This window comes from Esox lucius, chromosome 24 (assembly GCF_011004845.1).
Source record: "Esox lucius isolate fEsoLuc1 chromosome 24, fEsoLuc1.pri, whole genome shotgun sequence".
NCBI classification, from domain to species: Eukaryota; Metazoa; Chordata; class Actinopteri; order Esociformes; family Esocidae; genus Esox; species Esox lucius.
Genome location: NC_047592.1, coordinates 6,723,755 through 6,745,154, shown reverse-complemented (window position 1 = coordinate 6,745,154; position 21,400 = coordinate 6,723,755). Strand labels below are relative to the sequence as shown.

Below are 21,400 nucleotides of genomic sequence, written 5' to 3'. Positions count from 1 at the left end.
CAGGCTGTCCTTGGCCTCTCCCTCCTGGTCTCCTACTTACTCCGCCACTTGCTTTTATGTTCCGTCAATGTTTCTCCGTCACCCCTCCCGTAGGCTGCTGTCGTTAATATATCTTCATTCGTTCATCCATAGGTCCCTCTCTCCTCCCATGTCCTCTCCTTCCTCACTTCCAATGGTGTGTTTTTTCTCCTGGCACCCCTTCTTTTCCACACTATCGTGTCATCGACGTGGTCTGTGCTGTGATTTGTAATGTAAACGTGCCTCAACAGCTACAAGCATGGCATATTCCACGATAGGTGTGTGAAGTAGTCAATTCATAGCTTCATTGTTTATTATTATTATATACTATTTTCCCCTAGATCCGGGAAGCCAAGTAGAAGGCGGTTGATACCTTATTAAGTCAGTTATTTTTCATCTGCATTTGAAAATAGAAATACTTTAAACAAAAATGGTTGAATGTTCCTCACGGCAGCCTTCTGCATTATTGATTGTTCTGATACAGGGTGTGAGAGGCTAAACGTACATTCTGGACTGATGTTCTGTTAGCACTGTACACTAGGCTGATTTCCCCCAGTCTTTACGCGGCCTGTCTCTCTCTGTCTCTCTTCCTCTCATCCTCAGATTTTCTTCCCTTTGTTGTCACTCTACGCTTTCCTTTTTCCGGTAACTTTTTTGGCCACTGAGATGTCAGAGAGGGGCCAATGTCAAAGGACAGACACCAATGAATGCTATGATTTTCAAACAAAAAAAATGTATCCTGTCATTGGTTACGAACATTTAATAACATACTTTTGGCCCAATGGTGGCGTTATGACAGGCGATTGAAAACGGCAAAGTTCTTAAGGTCAGTCCCCTGACCCAGTTTGAACTGAAGTCATAACATTCGGTATGTACGCCCCTCTCCTCAAATGGAGCCCATTGTCCTCAAGGACACAAGTTCTGCCAAGATGTATTTCTCTGCAATGTCGATTAATATTTTTTTGCTCCGAGAGCACTACATTGCTGGCATACAATGATCCGTCTGCCTGAAACATGATATGCTGCAGTGTTTTTCAGATCAGTACCTAAAAGAAAAGGTCCGCCATCTACCCATAATCATTTCAATGGGCACGAACCACCGCCGAAAAATGAATGCCTTGAATCAGTCAAGGATATTCCAATTGTAACACAATTTGCTACGGATGTTGCAAACACTGTCCAGACCCAGCATTGATATTTATATTGGCTCCATGGTGGCATTATACCATCGATGTGTTTATGTCTCTGGATCTGTTTTACTCAGATAAATACGTTCTGCACACAAGCTAAGGGATATGAGTCTCCATCGACTAGACCCGGGTGACTGATGGGCCGTTCCTAGTGGGAGACTTGGTTAATGTTGCCTTGTTTTCTTTTGCTCTGCTTCTTTTCTTTCAAGCATCCGCAAACACACACAATCACACCCCCTCAGGCAAAAACACACACGAGCACACACTCTCAGTCACACCCCCCCCACACACACACACACACACACAAGCACACACTCTCAGTCACACCCCCCCCACACACAAAAACACACACGAGCACACACTCTCAGTCACACCCCCCCCCCACACACACACAAGCACACACTCTCAGTCACACCCCCCCCACACACAAAAACACACACGAGCACACACTCTCAGTCACACCCCCCCCACACACAAAAACACACACGAGCACACACTCTCAGTCACACCCCCCCCACACACAAAAACACCCACGAGCACACACTCTCAGTCACAACCCCCCCACACACAAGCACACACTCTCAGTCACACCCCCCCACACAAAAACACACACGAGCACAAACTCTCAGTCACACCCCCCCCCACACACGAGCACACACTCTCAGTCACACCCCCCCCCACACACAAAAACACACACGAGCACACACACACAGTCACACCGGCCCTCACCCAAAAACACACACACACTCATTTCTCCCCCAGTCTCCATCTCTGACCCTCTCTCCCCAGCCATTCCTCACCCTCTCTCTCTCTCTCTCTCTCTCTCCTGTTGTACCTACTGTCTCTGACAGCGTATAATGGCTGTAGTCAGTTGGCTGTTATCGGAGTGTGAGCAGTGCTGTTGCTTACGGATCTCTCATCCATAATTAACAGGCCACTCTATTCCGTGCTTCTGTGCCATGTATTGTATGTTGTGCTGCTGTGCTGCTGCACTTTGACAGAATTATTTATTTACTTTGTTACGTTGCGTGCTCGCTGCGCTGCCTTCTTTTTTTTATTTCGTGTGCGAGTCCATTTGTTCTAAGATTTCGACACGGACCCCATAACACGTCGGGCACGCTGAGTCTTGAGTGTCCGGCGTTCCGTAAAGGCCTGCCCCACCACCGTAATGTGCAATTACCACTTTTTAAGCATTGATTCTCCTTCACGGTTCGCGGGAATGCAACTCCCACTGGCTAATAGAAGTGTTGCCCTTAATGGATGCTCAGATGTTGTCGGCTGCTGTGGCCGTGGTGGTACCGTGTAACCCATTCGGCACCGGGAACATGGGAGCCGGGGTTAATGGCTGCAAAAAAGGCCGTCCCCTGTGGTTGGGTTAATTGCCGGGAGCCGGGAGTCACATATTCATGTATCCTAATGAAGGCATTAGGTGACCTTTGTAGGTGACCTTTGTAGGTGAGTTGTGGTGAGCGTTTCTGACCCCCACAATGGCTGCCCCACACCACCCAGGTGCTGGATGAACAATGGCAGTTGATGAGGGGAATTTTCCCCCTTACTGTGGTAAAGGGCTTTGTTTACCTGAGCTGTCAGAAAGGCGCCGTGTGGTCAATCGAATGATGTGATGTATTCGTGTATGTGTTTATGAGTCACGCCATTGCTGTTTTGGTCATTGTCCTGCTTTCAACATTTAAAAGAAATCAACACTTTCGGGGGATGATTTTTGTTGATTTATTTTGGATTTTAAAATGCACATTTGTTTTTAAATGTATTGTTTGTATTTGAGATTAAAAAGGAAATCCTATTGTAATGGAACTCTGAAATCCATATAACTACAGCATTTTATTCATATATGTTACATCATGGATCTTATGAATCTTATAAAAGAGGTCATGGATCCTAAGTTTGTTTGTTCTCGTCTGTCTCTGGGAATGGGATGTTGGTTCAGGAATATGGTTTTCGTGTCTGCTTGTGATGAATTGCACAGCACGTTGCATTTTATCGTGACTGCTGGAAATGGGTTAATCCCCAATGTCAAATTGATCATATTAGATTGGAAAATTGCTATTCAAAACAAATCAGATTTCACCCGTTATTGAATATACAGCGGCAGGAAATTCAAAATGCATTGCCATCTATGATATTTAAGGCTAAATGAGGTTGAAACCTTTTGATGGGATTAGTCTCAGAGTCTCTCTCTCTCTGTCACACACACAGAGACTCTTCTCTCCCATGCTCTTGTCTCTCCCTCTGCACATCCCTCCTCCATCGCTCTCGGTTGCCGTCTCTACCTTTTTCTCCACCTTTTTCTCCACCTTTCTCTTTCGCCCTCCCCCCAGAAATGGAGAGCGCTGTTTTGCGCTCCAAAATGGTCCTTTGCGTTTCACGGGGTACTTGGGGCCCGGTTGTCCCATTGGCTGATCTCCCGCGGAGGAATCAAGTTTCTTCTGGATGTCCCTCCCACCCACCCCTCCTCCTCCCGCCTGGTCTCACATTAACCATGGCACTGCCAGCCGTCAGCTCAGTTTTGGGATCCTAGCAGGTAACCAGGCAACCGGCGGAGTTTAGCAGGCGAGGAGCAGCCTCCTCCGTTACCCATCAGGCATTTAGGCAGTCATTAAGCCAGGGGAGTGCCGAGCGAGAAGCCAGTGTGTCACTGAGCAGCTGTCGAGAGTTAGAACAGGAGGGTGATGTACCTGACATTTCAGCCCCTCCCGGAACTCCACAAATTGGATTCGGCTTTGCCCCCCCCCCCCCCTCTTTATTCCTTTGTAGGCCTATTGCAACATTGTTCTCAGTTGTCATGTTTCCTAGGCTAAGTCTCTGTGTTAAACACTGCTCTGGCTTATAATTGTCAGACTCCCGAATACCAAACGTCTAAAACTAATAAATAATTGTCCATGACAAGATATAAAAGATAATCTCTTCAATGGCTCACCTGTCCTACCCAAATTCACAGTGTTTACCGCTGAAGTAACTCCACCAGTCTTTTTTCTCGTTAACTGGGGCATTTGAAAGGACATCCCCTGTTGAGGTGGATCCCTGTCTTATCTCTTTTGAACAATGGAAATGGAGACATGTGGTTATACGAGCCAACTGCCTGCTCACAGGACATGAATACAGGCCTGTTCACTAAGCTCGGTCCACTGGGTCAACTGGGCTCGGCCCAGCCTCAGGCTTGGGCTGTTACCGCATCCACGGCAACGCGTCTCCCCTCCTGCAACACCCTTTCCTCCAATCAGCTCGGTCTCGCCTTAAGAGAACACCAAGGTCCCCGGGCCCTTTGACAGCAGTAATCCAGAGTCGTCTGTTTTTTAAGTGAGGCTATAAGCCTGCGGGCTACTAGCGGCAACAAGCCACTCCTTTGGCCAGTCGGCAAATTGATTGTTTTTGCACCACTATAAAGGGCCACTCCAAAATACTTTGCATTATTGTTGTCAGGGTTTTTTTTTTCTTCCATTTTGTCCCGCCCAACTCTCGTGACAGATCTTAGACTTATATCTCCAGCATCGTGAGGGAATCGTTGAGACGGTGTGGGGAGTCTGCCCTCACCTTGTCGCCCCCCAGCTCAGTTCCTCTTGTCCTCCTTCTCCTGCCCTCTCTCCCCTGAACTGATTTACATGGGACCCATGTTCCCCTCTCGCCACAGTTTGTCAAACAAACAATAGATGCCATGCAAATTTGGGGAATTTGGTCTATTTTGCCGGCCAAACACAGGATGCGACAGGCGTTTTGCCCCCCTCCGCGGTCCGGTGAGATTACAAAACCAATATGGAAAACCTTCAATTTGCCCAGAGGCAAATTAGTTTGAACCAAAAACGAATGTAGCCAGCTAAACACCCCTGAGAAGCCATAATTGCACTCATTTTTTTTTTTTTTTTGCTGCCCCATTCGTGAACCTTTTCTAGCGTGGCCTCTCACTACCCTTGGCATGATTCAAACCGTCTGTGGCTGGTATTTATATTCACCTGTAAATTGGTTACCTTTATCTTTGCTGCTCTGTAAACGCATGTGTCTTTATCTCCATATTGTCCCTTGTGCCGGCGGGAAAACCCCTCCCCTGTTGGTGCGTTTCACCGTTAGGACTGTGTCGCCTTTCCATTCAGTGGCTTCCGATAGCATCTGTGTCCAGTGGGTGAGGGAGGCAGCCACCGGTGGCGCTCGATGAGGTAATGACTTGATAAGAGGCGGCGTTGGGGGTTTATCGTGTTTGGTCAGGCCGACTCCCCCGTGGGTGGTGATACTGGCCTGCTGATGGAGCGGGCTGGGTCGGGCAAGACGATGTCGGTTGCCGGGGACACCGTGGCCGCTGCCCAGTTCCAGAACAGTTTAGTACGTCTCCGCCATGTAATTGACCCCACCCCCGGCGACAACAAAAAAGACACGAAAAAATAAACATAAACAATGACGTATGACAAGAAGACAAACAATGTATCCGGTTTAGCACGTTTGTTGACTACAGTAATTTCCCATATAGAGGGATACAATTATAGTCTGGAAAAAGTAGAAAATTGTACGGACGGATGGCGTCGCTGGTGAATTACATGCGCTGAAAGATAAACAATGACCCCAAGTGACCTCAGCCGGTGGCCTGACAGTCTGGCCGTCGTGCCGTGCAGTCGCCGTCCTGCAGCAAGATGAAGACAGCGCCGAATGTGACCGGCTGGTGGGTTTGTAACTGTTTTATTAATGGTTCCGGACGGTGTTCTGTTTACTGTCGTGTTGCCTGACACTAATTTGATAAAAAAAAAATGTGTCTTGGGTGACTTCATTGACTGGAAGGACGGCAGCTCCCCACCAGCTGTGCTGTGCAGGGAAACTGGAAGGAGGGAGGGAGAGGGGGAGGGAGGGAGATAGAGGGATATAGAGGGAGATAAAGGGAGGGAGATAGAGGGAGAGAGGGAGATAGCGAGGGAGTGAGATAAAGGGGAGATAGAGGGAGATAGAGGGGAGATAGAGGGAGAGAGGGAGATAGCGAGGGAGTGAGATAGAGGGAGAGAGGGAGAGGGAGGAAAGGAGATGAAGCAAGAGAGTTATTGGGAGGGAGGAAGGGAGATGGAGGGAAAGAGGTAAAGAGGAAGGGAGGGAGACTGGGGGGAAAGACAGATGGGGGGAGGGAGGGAGACTGAGGGGAAAGACAGATGGGGGGAGTGAGGGAGACCGAGGAAAGGAGAGATAAGGATAGAGGGAGAGAAGAAAGAAAATGGAAAGAAGGAAATATATGATTAAGGGAGGGAGGGAGGTGAGAATCCAAAAGAGCACTAGTCTATTCAATAATGAATGGGATGGATTCTGACTGACTAATGGCCTTCTGGTTTGTTCAGCAGTTTTTGTGGATAACACTGTGCACAATATGAGATACACAGTGTTATGTCACCTGTGTTATAATGGCGTTGAATGAGCTGCGCTGACTTCTGACCTGGGAAAAAGAATATTGTGATTTCTAAGCCTTTGGAAGGCAAGTTTTTCTCTCCGAAAATTGAATCACAAAGCCTGGCAGTATACAGTTCTGGATGAGGCCTTGAGCAGCATCTCTCGCTCTCTAAATCTCTCTATCCATTGTTTTTTTTTTCTGTGTTCGTTTCTCTCCTTGTGTTCTGTTATTTGTTCCTTTATATATTTTCCCCCTATCTCCTGTGCATTTCTCTCAGAGTCGGCCGAAGTGGCCATTGGCTGGGAACGAATGTAAACAGTCATGATTGAATTCAGGTCAGCCCCAAAGCATCAGTAACATTCGTCACGTTAAGACGATAAAGATGGGGGGTGAGAAAAACGCCAGGCTTTTGATGGTTTGTGCTTTGATTGCCTGCTGGCTCGCTGGCCTATTGTAAGTGGAAGTATCAACGACTTCCCCTTCTTTTCTGAGTGCGGTTTTCAATTTGATGACATCGAATACGGAATTTCATTTCCTAAGGAGCGCCGCCATATTAAATCTAGACGGAAATGATTGATTTATATTTGCAGGTAATCCTTCCCTTTTACCAGTATCAATTCCTACTGTGGAAGAGGTGGCAGTGCAGCCTCTTGATGTGTGTTTTGTGTTCTGTTTGTCTGAGGGCTTGTGTAAACGGCTGATAGAGGCCCACTCAGTGTCGCTGAAAGCTACGTTACATGTTATTTACCCCTCTTGGATTTCTCCGTGTTCTCTTCACATTCCTTTGTGCTACGATCGACACAATTTGTTCTGTACTGCAAATGTGCTGCAAGTGTAAAACATTTATGCAGAAAAAATGTAACATTGATTTGAAGTCTTCACCCAAACAGCACGGTGAATACCGTTCTGGCAGCGATAGCAGCGGTGAGATTTCGGGGTTCCCCTAGAGCTCTGCTCGCCTCGATTTGCGCAGCGTTTCGCCCGGTTCTTCTGGTTCCTGCTGCTCCAGTGACGGTAAAGAGTCACTTGACGTGGAGCAGAGCGGCTGAGATTACACGGCACATCAACTCCCTGTCTTTGATTGGAAAGGGAAACACATTGATTGTCAGAATGGCACGGCACACAGAGGGAGCCTGGTGATGACTAGAATAGTTTACAATGTATGTCTGTTTTTAATGGATGTATATGTTGGTAGCTCTGCCAGTTCTCCGGGAACGTATACGTACCTGTGGGTCGCTATGTGCGTCTGTGCTTGGGCTTAGTCATACGGCCGTACAGGTTTATCGCTGTCTTTTTAAAATGATGTGGACAATTCACCCGGTAGATCTTTATTTAATCAGACATTCTGTTTCAATGAGCTTCATTGTGCATGAGTCAAATGTGCAGCTTTGTCAAACGGTCAGCAATTACCTCATGTAGGCTATTCGGGGCTTGTTAAATCATATATACCTAGGCTAAATATAGGCCTTTCTAAATCATAAGACCCAGACGGTGTTATAGTTATTTTTTTAAAGGAGTTTAAACCGTTTCTTTCTTTTTCGCACTAATCACTGATTTGGCTTTTAAGTCTGTTTATGAAAACCCCCTTTAACTAGAACCATAAATAATGCACATCTACTAAAAACGACCAACGTGCCATAGCACAGGCGTTATAAAAAATTATGAACCGGTGGTTCGACCACTGAAAGCGAATTGCTTGAAAGCCATGGGGATACATGACACCATGTACCACGGGGTATGAGAGCGTTCTCACCGCTCTGGCAGCATCGGGGCAGCTCTGGGGTTTGTGGGTACCGGGGCGGTATGCTATGGCTAACGGCTAATGGCAATGCCCCAGCCCTCCACATTGACTCATTCCTGAGAACAGCTCTTAGGCCTGGTATATTAGCCACATAGCGCAGCTCCTCATGCAGTATTAACACGGCTCTTATTGACGGCCTCACAAGCTCAGGCCTGCAAGCCACCATGGTGAGTAGCCACCTAACCGTTTGTGTGTTCACACAGGTAGTTTTGTCCTGTTCCGACAGCGCGTTAGATTATTCACTTTGTGAGGATGTCGAAATCTGGTGGCCTACCTGCGTTACGTGCCTATTTCACTGAATGAAAACACATTCCCTTACATAACCATGTTTCTTTTGTAATCCCCATTGCTTATGAAACATAGATTGGACCATTGTTATTCAATGTCAGAGTTGTGTTCACAGGAAAGCTGTTTTGGTGAATGAATTGACAATTCGAAAGACATTTTCCGATGGCGCACGCACCTTATGTCTTCAGCTCGTCATCTGAGTGTTTCATGGCCGGCTCACAGCTTGGTGCTGGAGGACCGTGGGTCCATGGCCCTGGACTGGGCCCGTTTGAACCGCCTCCAACGTCAAATTCCGTCTCCAAACCTACTCGTGGGAAATGGGGGAGGGAGAGAGCCAGAATCGACTGAAACGTTCGTCCCGTTGTTCAGCGTCCTGTCACCTGTCACCGTTGGCGACCCCGGCCACCGATCTCTCCTCGCGCCAGGGCGATGTTTTTCTGTTTCCTTGTGAAGAGTTGATGGCTAGCTGGGGGAGCAGGAGGAGATGTTGACTGACACGCTGTCTCGACAGGGAGGTGAGGGACACGGCGTTTGGCCAGCTGATGGCTGTGAGTAGTGTCTGGGTGATGCCGGGGGCTGTGAGTAGTGTCTGGGTGATGCCGGGGGCTGTGAGTAGTGTCTGGGTGATGCCGGGGGCTGTGAGTAGTGTCTGGGTGAGACCGGGGGCTGTGAGTAGTGTCTGGGTGAGACCGGGGGCTGTGAGTAGTGTCTGGGTGATGCCGGGGGCTGTGAGTAGTGTCTGGGTGATGCCGGGGGCTGTGAGTAGTGTCTGGGTGATGCCGGGGGCTGTGAGTAGTGTCTGGGTGATGCCGGGGGCTCTGAGTAGTGTCTGGGTGATGCCGGGGGCTGTGAGTAGTGTCTGGGTGATGCCGGGGGCTGTGAGTAGTGTCTGGGTGATGCCGGGGGCTCTGAGTAGTGTCTGGGTGATGCCGGGGGCTGTGAGTAGTGTCTGGGTGATGCCGGGGGCTGTGAGTAGTGTCTGGGTGATGCCGGGGGGGAAACCTTGATAACTTCGACTCTGTGATCGAGTCGGATTCAAAGGACAAAGGTTTTTATTTCCTAAAACCAAGCGGTATTATCTAATACAACTTTAACTTGTTAAGATAATAATTTTATTTCCTTATTTTGAGGGTAGCTCGATTTCTCTAACCTGAAAACAAGATGAATGTACTTGATAAGACATTTTAGCAGTGCACACACACTGAGCCTAATTCTTTGGCACAATCTCCCCTTCATCTCCTGCTATTGAGCGGCTGGATTAAGAATCCGCCTGGATAAATAGTAGAGTTTAATCCCAGGCATGTGTCCGAAGGGCAGCATGTTGTCACCAGCGTCCATTCTCCAGCTCCGTGTGCCTGGGCCTGAGGGCTCTGACGGGACTCCGGGGGGAACATGAGGCCAACCCGGGCCGTGCCGTTAGCCTTGTCGCTGGCGCGGGCCCTGGCGCGTCCCTCAACCAGATCATCTGCGTGTGAAACGGGAAGTGGGCCCCTCGCTGGCCATCCATCACACACACACACACACACACACACACACCGTGGCGGCCGCCGTGCGAGGCCTGGCGGCCGCGCGCCCGTCCGAGCGGGTGTGTGTTTGGCTTCCAGGCGTTAGCGTTAGCCTCCACAGTTCAGCCGCTCCATCATCCGCCACACAGCGTCACGCCTGAGAGGGTTTCAATATCACGCGTGTGTGTGCACACGCACGCGTGAAACCCCGGTGTCATCTCCAATACATCTGCCCCTCCCACCTGGCAGACCCACTGCCTGGTAAAGATGCCCCCCTGTATTGTGCAACAGCAGCAGAAATATTCATTAATGTCCGCGGGGCACTGAGGCCAGGAGGGGCCCTGCTATCAATGAGAGGAGGGGGCAGACTATTAGAGCGGCCCGATAAATCTTGTCAAACTCCGGAGTACTCTGGAAGCTCCACTGGGGGATGAAGGTCATGTGTGACCAGGAGTTTATGAGTGGCCTCGCTCGCCGGCATCAAGTCGGCTGAATTATGAAGTCCCACGGGTCTTTTCAGGAAATGCAAATGTTGCCGTTGCTCTCCCCTCACGCCGTTTGCTCGTCCTTCCAGGTTCTCTCTCTCCGCTCTGTGCTCTCTTTCCCTCTCTCTCTCTGCCTTTTTTTCTGCCTCTTTATTTATTTTTTCGATTTTCTCTCTGTTTCTCTCTCTCTCTCTCTCTCTCTTGGTGTGCACGTATCTCTCTTTCTTTGTCTCCACTGACCGTAGATTTTCACCACGTCGTTAGTGGAATTACTGTGTGTTCCTCAGTGCATTCCGTTAAGTTATTCAACCAGAAAGGTGTGTGTGTGTGTGTGTGTGTGTGTGTGTGTGTAATTAACCACCTATGTAGGCTTTCACATTGCCCCAGACTTGCAGGTTATAGATGGCTATTGTTGAGCTTGACTCTAATGCTGTTTTAGGGGAGACAAATTCGTTCAGCAATGCAGGTTTTAGCTGTTTGATAGCATTAGGCTATTGATTTGTGCCCGTCTACCTACAGCCTTTTAGTTAACATCCACCATTTCTCCTCGTTGTCCTCTCACTGTTTCCTTCATGTCTCTCAGAGATGGGAAAGGAGCAGGGTTAGGGACTGCAATCAGATTGCAATCATTTCTATCCCTCTGTCTCTCTCCATTTTCCCCTCACTCTTCAATAATGTTCCCCAGTAATAACTACACTGCAGTCAATCAGACATCCCCGCAGGTTTCTGAAAGACAGCCATTTTGGAGAACTAGTCACAGGAGCACTTAGACATGTAGGGACTTGAACAATTGCAGGTCTAAGTGTAGCGTTTTACATCGTTTGTCAATGGTTAAAGGAGGGTGTGGAGAAACGGAGGAGAACGTCCAGGGCCTAGAACGGTGTTTTGTACGTTCTGTTATCTTCCGGGAGGTTCCAGTGTGACACTCTGGTGACACGTCGGGCCAATTGTAAATGACTAGACTGCATTCAGCTGTGAGAATGCCTTGAGAGGACCTGGAAATATGACTCGTTCACGGGAAGCAGGGAGGATTAGGGAATTCTCTTGCATTTCCTCGCAGGTTTACCTTGATTGAGTCCGTGGGAGAGCGACAATCAAATTGACGTCAGTGAGCGATGCATGGGGTCAAAGTAACTGCGGGGGGGGGGGGGGGTAAAGACCTCCCTTAACTCAGAGATTCATGCTCTTATCGTTCTCATCTCAGAAGGGCTTTATCTGAGAGGTCTTCTGTCGCCGTACGTGTGAGTAGTGTCACACTAAGTCCTGTCCAATGCGCACTTTCAAAAGCGGTGGCCTGTCTCGAGTCAGTTGTTCCTGCGGCGCATGCGAGGGGGGCGAGCCGGCGTGGAGCTGCGACGGCTCTTATGAACTGGTTTTGTTACTGGCGAGGGCCTAAGCGTCAGCGAGCTCAGCGTCGACGTGACTGGATGGCTGTTTAAACAGGCAGCGTTCTCAGTCTGTTTCTGGTTCATTCCAGCAGAGTCCAGATTACCTTTATACCCCCCCCCCCCCCCCCCCGGACGTCATTTCAACGGTCCACCGTTGTATCTGTTTAACTTCCACCGCCAGTCCCACGCTCCTGTCCTCCGCCCCCCCCCCACCCCCACCCCCACCCCCACCCCGCACGCGCTTGAAAGTAGATTTACGCCGCTGTGTCACTGGGTGTGTTTGTGTGTGTGACGGTGTGTCTCTCTCTTCCACTTTCTCGCTATTGTTTAAATCTCTTTGAAAATACGTCGTCCCCCCTTCTTTGCCTTAGCTGCACGGCTCCCTTCTTGAATTGAGGACATGCCATTACAATTGCCGACCTTGTAATTTATTTTTAAAACGGCGGGCCTTATCTGCGCCGACATGATTCTGTTTGAACGTGGCTTGTCAGCGAGGCCTCTAGCTGTTTCCTGTTGCTGCTGAAGAACATGGCGGTGTGTGTACCGGAATCCTTTGCGGACTACAACCACAGCCGAAGTGTTACCATGGCAAAGTCCCTCCCCCAACCCCCCGCCAATACATCGTACTCCCTACCGCCTCCAGTTCGCCGTGACCATTTGCAGGAACCGTGAACGAGCAGAGACAAAGTGTCCCCCCGCCCCCCGAGTCGGCCGCGGCGTTGGCCGGCACGCGCCTGTTCTGGACGTGGCGGCGAGAAAGAGACGCGTTGCGCGGAAGCCGCTTAGACGAAGGCCCCCTGGATTGGGCGTCTAGTTCCAACGGAGACTGTTTCTGTGAACCGCAACTTGGCGGGCGTCTCCACCTTTGTAGTGGCGCGTCTACTCTCTGTGTTTCTGTCGGGCCCCCCCCCCCTGGGGATTTATGTTTCTACCCCGTTTGACTGCCCACGATTCATGAGATCAAATTAGCCGGTGTAGCGAACATCAGTGACTTCACAGAGCCGTGCTCCTTCGGCTCTCCAGGGTCGCCGTAGCGATGCCCAACCATTGTTGCCTCACTTCATGTCACAATCAGTTGCGAGTTGATCGCCGTTCACCCCGGCTCTCTCTCCAATCCTCTAAACCTTTCATATTGGCCGAGAGCTTTTGAGCTTTTGAAGAGCAATATGCTCACAAATTTCTCCAGGGCCATCCTGGGAGAAGAACGAGCTTGATCTGGTGGAATTAGCGAATCCTGCTGGGTTCAAAAACCCTTCTACCCCCTTTGTGTATACGAGGCTTCGCCCCAAAAAAAAAAAAACTCAGTGACTGACGTGTGCTCGTAGGGATTCAGGGTGGTACCATGCAGATCGTACAGACACACGAACAAACGTTTTTCATCTGTCTCTCTACTCCATGCGCGTCTCAGAGGAGGTTGATGTTGAATCAAATGAATTAGTTCTGGCAGATTAAAGAAGCACTCATGTCTGCCGTATAACATAGGGAAGCTCTGTAAATATTTTCTCAGACATGAAAGATAAGCTATGTACTGTGTGTGTGTGTGTGTGTGTGGTTGGTGGTCGTGGTGGGACGTTAAGCGGCCAATCATCTTGAGCGGAGGACAGACATAGCCCATCAGTCTGGAGTGTATTGAGTGGAACTGAAATGACAGGAATGAACACAAAACGATGACCAATGTGTGTGTGGGTTTGTGTGCGTCTGTCTGTGTGTGTGTGTGCATACTCTTCTTGTCTGACTGTGTGTCTTCCCACCATGTCCTGTGTGTAACGGCCTCCGTCAGGGCAAGGCGGCTGGCTTCTCATCAGGCTGTCTGCTCTTCTCTTTGGTGTGGAATGTTTGTTTTAGTCGAGAGCATCACTCCATCATGATGACAGTCTGTATGTAGATGAGGTAATGGAGTGCAGAGCAGCTTGTCTTCTGGCCAGCCTTGTGTCTGACACACTGAGGAAACCCTCTTCTTGGTTCAGGGGAAAACCATTTATCGGTTTCTGGTTGAGGCTTTAGTTGCAGGTGGAGCCCTTTTAAAACGATAATACTTCCACTTGGAGCACTGAATAACGGACTGTTCAGGAGCCTCATGGAATACAGTGTTTGTGTGTTTATGCCACTTGACATGTAGCCAGTAAGGGATGAACAGAGGATTTGATTTGCAGTGCGTTGAGTGTAAAGTTTCCCTCCGGCCAAAACCGTTTTTACGCAAATTTGCAGATGTCTTCCATATGTGGAACTTTGTGAGCACAGCCCTTACAAACATGGTTCCTTTATTTTTTCAGGGATACTTGTTTTTGGTTCAGAATGAATGGTTCCAGTAGGGTTCTTTGACTCTCAATGTTAGGGAACCCTTTAAATTATATTTTTTGATTCCACATAGAACCATTTGAGTTGGTAGAACCCATTTGGTTCTAACTTGAACCCTGTTGGATTGTAGGAGCGTAAACCAATTTTTGGGTTCTGTGTACAACCAATCCCCGAAAGGGTTCTAATTGGAACACAAAATGGTTGTATCCGGAACCAAAGTGGGTTCTACAGTACCAGGGAACAAATACATCAGTTCATTTATCGGAAACAGTTGAAGGACCCTCAACGGAAGCCGTTCCCCTCTAATGAGTTGGTACCCAGTACTCTCTTACCTTCAGGGGTAAGTGACACCACTGTGGGCTGCTGTTTGATCCACCAGCCTGGTCATTTCTGTGAGCCGGGCTGGTTGGCAGCCTCCTGGTTCACACCAAGCTGCTCAGAATCCACCCTCCAGGCAGGAATTGTGTGTGTGTGAAGGTGTGGGTGTGCATATAGGTAGTGTGTACGCATATGTATTTGTGTGTCTGTGTGTGTGTGTGTGTGTGTGCGTAAGTGCAGGTCTGCGTGTGCCGTGTGTGTTTGTGTGTGTGTGTGTGTGTGTGCTTAAGTGCATGTCTGTGTGTGTCTGTTTGTGTGTGTTGCTGTATGTAGGTGTGTGTGTTGCTGTATGTAGGTGTGTGTGTTGCTGTATGTAGGTGTGTGTGTGTTGCTTTATGTAGGTGTGTGTGTGTTGGTGTGTGTGTGTGTGTTGGTGTATGTAGGTGTATGTGTGTGTGTTGGTGTATGTAGGTGTGTGTGTGTTGGTGTATGTAGGTGTGTGTGTTGGTGTATGTAGGTGTGTGTGTGTTGGTGTATGTAGGTGTGTGTGTGTGTTGGTGTATGTAGGTGTGTGTGTGTGTGTGTTGGTGTATGTAGGTGTGTGTGTGTTGGTGTATGTAGGTGTGTGTGTTGGTGTATGTAGGTGTGTGTGTGTTGGTGTATGTAGGTGTGTGTGTGTGTGTTGGTGTATGTTGGTGTCTGTGTGTTAGTGTATGTAGATGTGTGTGTGTTGGTGTATGTAGGTGTGTGTGTGTGCTGGTGTATGTAGTTGTGTGTGTGCTGGTGTATGTAGGTGTGTGTTGTGTGTAAGTTTATGTAGGTGTGTGCGTGTGTGTGTGTGCTGGTGTATGTAGGTGTGTGTGTGTGCTGGTGTGTGTAGGTGTGTGTGTTGGTGTATGTAGGTGTATGTAGGTGTGTGTGTGTGCTGGTGTGTGTAGGTGTGTGTGTTGGTGTATGTAGGTGTATGTAGGTGTGTGTGTGTGCTGGTGTATGTAGGTGTGTGTAGGTGTGTGCGTGTGTGTGTGTGCTGGTGTATGTAGGTGTGTGTAGGTGTGTGTGTGTGTGTGTGCTGGTGTATGTAGGTGTGTGTAGGTGTGTGTGTGTGTGTGTGTGTGCTGGTGTATGTAGGTGTGTGTGTGGTCCTGAGGGTTGATCCCAGCTCACTCAGCACTGATATAATTTAAAATGCCTGCAGTAGGCAGGACTGCTTTTATAGCTTTTAGAGAACCGGCGCCTGAACCTAGAACAGGGAGAGTCTGAGGGGTTTTTATTAACGTTTTTCATGAAAACAGAGAGGGAGGGAGAGAGAGAACGGAATGCATGAAGCGATGGATGAAAACCAAGAGAAATGCACGACTGACAGAGACAGTGTGATGGAGAGACAGAGATGGAGAGAGCAACTGAGACACACAGACCAGCAAAGTGGACTTTTAGATGACAGCAGCATGTCAACACTCCTCCTAAACTGGTGTTTAGGAACCCACCCTGTGCGTCCCGTGTGAATCGACCATGAATCAAATCTGGATTTCTTGTCCGTTCAAAGGAATCATTTTTATTCCCATCCTGGGTGAATGTCAGTGTGCAACACGTGACGAGGACGCCCACGTGCCTCAGGGTGTTTACGCCACGGCCTCGTTGTGACAAGGATGAGGACAACCTGGTCTGAGGAGCTGGCGAGGGGCACGCTGGAAAGGCTGCTTCTGGGGGCTCGCAGATGCTTCCGGAAGAGTGTGCGGGTGCGGAGGCGGGTGGATGAATAAGGCCGGCGTGATCGCGCTACGTTGGCTCGGTGGAGAAGCGCGGTCTCTCTCTCACGCTCCCCGACCTAGCACCCCTCCCCCGCCCCAAATCCAACCCCCACTTTGGGCCGTTTGTCTGTTGTCAGACGGAGGATGCTACTTTAAAACCACGAGAGAGGCTTTAGGTGTGTTTGTGGAGTGACTGCCCCTATTGTGCGCCAGTGATCCTCGTGTGGCTGCCGTTTGTTTGATGTGGTCCCGTGCGGAACTTAACGAGGCAGGAAGTCGGGAGGCATTCCCTCTAACGGAATTCTTTCCCAGAGAACACACATGGACCCCACCTTGGGGCCTGGGGGGACCTGGCTGTAATCCAATTCAGCCAGAACAAGACCACACTCGCACCTAACTGCTTAACAAACATGGTGTGTGTGTTTAGATTTCCACAATAGTGCTACCGTGACGCACCCCTCTGAAGCACTTTGACTGGGGTTAGTCTCCCCAAATGTCTGATGAAGGAGACTCGTCTTGAAACGACATTAATCAGACACTGGAAATGGGGCAAATAAATCGCTACCTGCACCAAAGCCCCGATGTTTTCACTTCAAAGTTTGTCCTCTATCTTCTTTTGCTCCGCAGCGGACATTTGATGAGGAACATGCTTGGTACATCAAGTCACAATAAAATCACATTCAAAATAACATTGAGATAATTGCAATACACATGAAATGGGTCATATGATAATGTAATAACACGCCATGCTGTCTCTTGTCAGACTAAGTTTTGTGATAACTTAACAACAGATTGCGCAGTCTCTGTCAGACTATGTATTGTGATAACGTAAAAACACATGGCGTGGTTTCTGGCAGACTAAGTATTGTGATAATGTAATAACACAGTGTGCAGTATCTGGAAGATTTAAGTATTGCGATAATGTAATAACACATTGTATCGTCTCTGGCAGACTAAGTATCGTGATAATGTAATAACACATTGTGCGGTCTCTGGTAGACTAAGCAGAAGCTGACCTTTGACTATGTCAGCTCAGGGGGGGTGTAGCGTTTCTTTGACCTATCCTGGGGGGTTTTGGAAATGCCTGCAGGATTGTCGTCATTATTGTCAATAGCAGGAAATGAGTTGGTTGCAGTGACTTGATGCTTTTTACAAAACCTGCAGTCAACTGGGATGCTGAAGCCCCCATTATTTCATGCATTATTGAATTAAGTTAAACCTTCTAGTCAGCTGAGTGGCTGGATTAATAAGAAGCCAGGCGCAGTGTTTGTCTTGTCCTCATTTCTCTATGTTCTTTTTCCGTCGCTCTAGCAATTTCCCACAGACACAACATGTAAACAGCATATGTCCAACCCCGCGACTTGTGTAACTTTTTTGAGCTGTATTGCTTTCCTTGGCAGTTAAATTAGTTTGTACCAGCGATGTTGTTAGTTCGGTGGTAATAAACATCTAATGGGCTTTTAATATTTTATTAATACGTTTTTCCCTGAGACAAGACTGCAGACTCTTCAGTACAATGCTGTGCTTTCGGAGACAAGGCTGCATGCACATTCGTCATCTAATGAGTTTATGGAGCTATGCTGTCTTTCCTCCAAACAGACACACTCATGAATGTTCTAGAAGGACGAGTGTAGTGTTGTCTCTTTAAATGAAACGGGAGGTGGAAGACAACCCCCGGAGACAGTTTCCAAAATCGTGTCCTTTCATGTTTATCCACAGGCGTCTGCACTTCTGGGGCTTCGGCTGTTTCACACCTTATTTGGATGGTTGAAGAATTTCCGATATGTTAGTCAATGCATCCTGTGTGCTACGACCGAACTAACACGTTGGGATGTGACAATATTAACTTTGGGATAATTAATGTGCTTGTCAGGAATTACAAAACTTCCGTTATTACTCATGCTTTTATTATGCCACTTACGCCCACAATCTAATTATTCAGTGGTCATGAAAGAATGCACCAGGCTGTTGCATTTTAGCTGTTGAAATGATGTTTCTTTTTTTCCCCGGGGACAATTCCCCAGGACCCCCTGCTAGAGCTCCCCCCACTCGCTTTGGGATAAGTCCCAAATGTACACTACTAAACCCTTACAAACACCAACATGAACATTCCACATTAAATCCATTATCAGATATTGTACTGAGCCATACCAGAGGCCAGGAAGGTGAGGACGGACTGACATTGTACACTCTGAGGAGCACAGACAGTCCTGAGGAGCGCAGAGCCCTGAGGAGCACAGAGCCCTGAGGAGCTGAGCCCTGAGGAGCACAGACTGACTCTTAAGAGATTTGAGTAGACTTTTGAAGTGATGCCTGCGACTCTTGGAGTGAATTTTTAGTGGAATTATAACAGCCTCCTGTTGTTTAAGGAGCTTGGGGGGAGGAGATCATGCTTTCATCAAGGAACGTGCACGCCTTTTCATCGTGCGTGTATTTATGAAGTCATTCTTCAACCATTGGAAGGGAAGGTGAGAGGGGCATTTGACGAAATGCCCCTCTAACACACACACACACACACACACGTGCACACACACAAACCTACTACACACGCGTGCCATGAAACTCTTGCGGGGGCACAAATCAATTAACGGAGGGTGAGAATGCACGAGATGAGGGTCACACATCTCAAAACGAGCTAGTTCCCTCCGAGATATGGCTCTAAATGAGGCGTTCCTAGGTCACTGTTCCAACGCGGTCCCACACTTCTATCTATAGACCAGTCATATGGGATGTGTCGCGCTTGTGCATCTCGATCCGCACAGATCCTGTTGTTAGCCCACCACGGAGCAGGGTTGAGGCCCGGAGTGAAGGGTGAGAGAGAGTGGGCCATCTCCTTGAACGTCCCCCTCCCGGCATCCGTGTTTCAAGTTAGCTTCATCGAGACAACAAAACACAGTCGGCGGCGTGCGCGTGGCCGATGAATGTGCGCGTGGCCGTTGAATGTGCGCGTGGCCGTCGAATGTGCGCGTGGCCGTCGAATGTGCGCGTGGCCGTCGAAAGTGCGCGTGGCCGATGAATGTGCGCGTGGCCGTCGAATGTGCACGTGGCCGTCGAATGTGCGCGTGGCCGTCGAATGTGCGCGTGGCCGATGAATGTGCGCGTGGCCGATGAATGTGCGCGTGGCCGATGAATGTGCGCGTGGCCGATGAATGTGCGCGTGGCCGATGAATGTGCAATGCACAATGTGCCTGTTTGTAAGACAAGAAAGTCACTGATCAAACGATGGGTCGCCTTCCCAGTGTCCTCCCAGGGTGCGCTGGGAGGACTCTGTTGTCACTGGGTCCTTGTAATTAGGACGGCGTGCATATGGATTTCATTTAATGGTGGCCACTGACAACAGCGGGTTCTTCCCGGGGTAGGGGCGATGGGGGGGGCGCTCGAGGAGACGGGATCAATGGAGGACAAACAGCAGGCCTCCGAATCGGGCCGTTAGTCAAACATGCGTCACTCAGCCCGTCTTCTCTAATGGGAATGTTTATGAAGAGCCCCTGGCTCTCCCATGTCTCCTCGCTCTCCCGGTTTCCACCAGGACGTTTTTGTCTCCGTCAGCGACTGGTCTCAGACCTCAGAGCCAGCGAGGGGGATTACTCGCATCAGCAACGCGCGGCCGGCGTGTTCTGATGGGACATCGGGGGAACGTTCATAACTCTTCTCTTTCTTATGAACGTCCAGGCCTGTTTTCAGAGTTAGAAACCGGTTAAAACAAACACCTGGCCAAAACCTCCCAGTAAAACCTCCCAGCTGTCTGAAATCGGACCGGCTTTAACCAAAGCTTATCTACCCTTTTCTCTGTACAGCGGGCATAAGGAAGGAGTGAGGGTAGGAGACAGAAATGGGGGGGGGGGGTGACCCACAGGTACTGTTCTTCTCGCTAGAAACCAACGAGAAAGCCAAGTTGCCAGGCCCACGCTGAAACAGCCTCAAGACGCTCCTGGAGGCGCTAAAGTTCCCAGGTTTCTCAATCCGTTTTTCAGTGTGTGGTGGAGAAGGCGGCACGTCGGTAACCACAGAACGCCTTGACCACCCGCTAGAGCCTGGTGGGAGGTGCATCAAAGTGAGGAGCCTGGTGGGAGGTGCATCAAAGGAGGAGTCTACCCACAAAGCATTTCACTGGGGATCCCCACTACAATGGGAAGAAACGAGTCAAGGTTTCCGACATCAACCACTGCTACAGCTCTGTAAAATCTACACCCGCCCGTTTACACCAACCTCACCAAAAGCTGCATTGATTGATGACTCTGTGTGTGTGTGTGTGTGTGTGTTGAAGACAGACTGTGTGTGAAGCCTCCCTTCTCAAAAGGTCACAAGATGCTGAACCCTGAAATACGTGAGTCATGCTGAAGAGAAGGAGGGAGGGATAGTGTAGCATTTGCTGCAGAGAGAAAATAAATCTTCCCTGTGAAGATGTCACTCCCTACATGTATAATCTGGTTATGCATGAAGATATTTGACCCCCCTAGGGAGAGAAAAGACAGAATGAAAGAAACTAATGAAAAATGATGAACTCATGTAACAAAAAAACATACAATAGTTTTTTGGGGGGGAGGTTCTTTCGATTGCTCTCTCACTAATTACAAATTACAGACTCATTAAAGTGGTTAATTACAAAAAGAACTACCAAATAATATCATTAAACAACACATATGATTACAGTTAATATGAAGTAGAACAACCATACTCAGTACCTCTGGGAATGTTGGGTAACGGCAAGAGGGAAATTAATGTGTTTTTTATTTTATTTTTACTTATCACAACCAACACAAAGATTCACAGGAACGGTACACGAACAAAAAAAGGGTATTTGCTCAGGGTTGTGCATTTTTGTGAGACTCAGGGAGGGAAAGTGTGCTGCTAGACAAGCACACTAGCAAAACCTTAAGTAGGACATCTTTATTCAGTCTGCTTCCACTGCTGTTGCACTGTGTGTATACTTCTAAGTAAGGCTTGGTGATATGTGAAACAGTCTATGTTTCATTTAATATCATGCTGG

The 21,400-nt window shown here is 48.7% G+C and overlaps 1 protein-coding gene across 5 annotated transcripts in view; it reads left to right on the top strand.

The window, feature by feature from the left end:
• Positions 1-21,400, top strand: part of pcdh7b (protocadherin 7b) — a 125,609-nt gene that overhangs the window by 4,808 nt on the left and 99,401 nt on the right. The gene's annotated exons all lie outside the window — the stretch shown is intronic.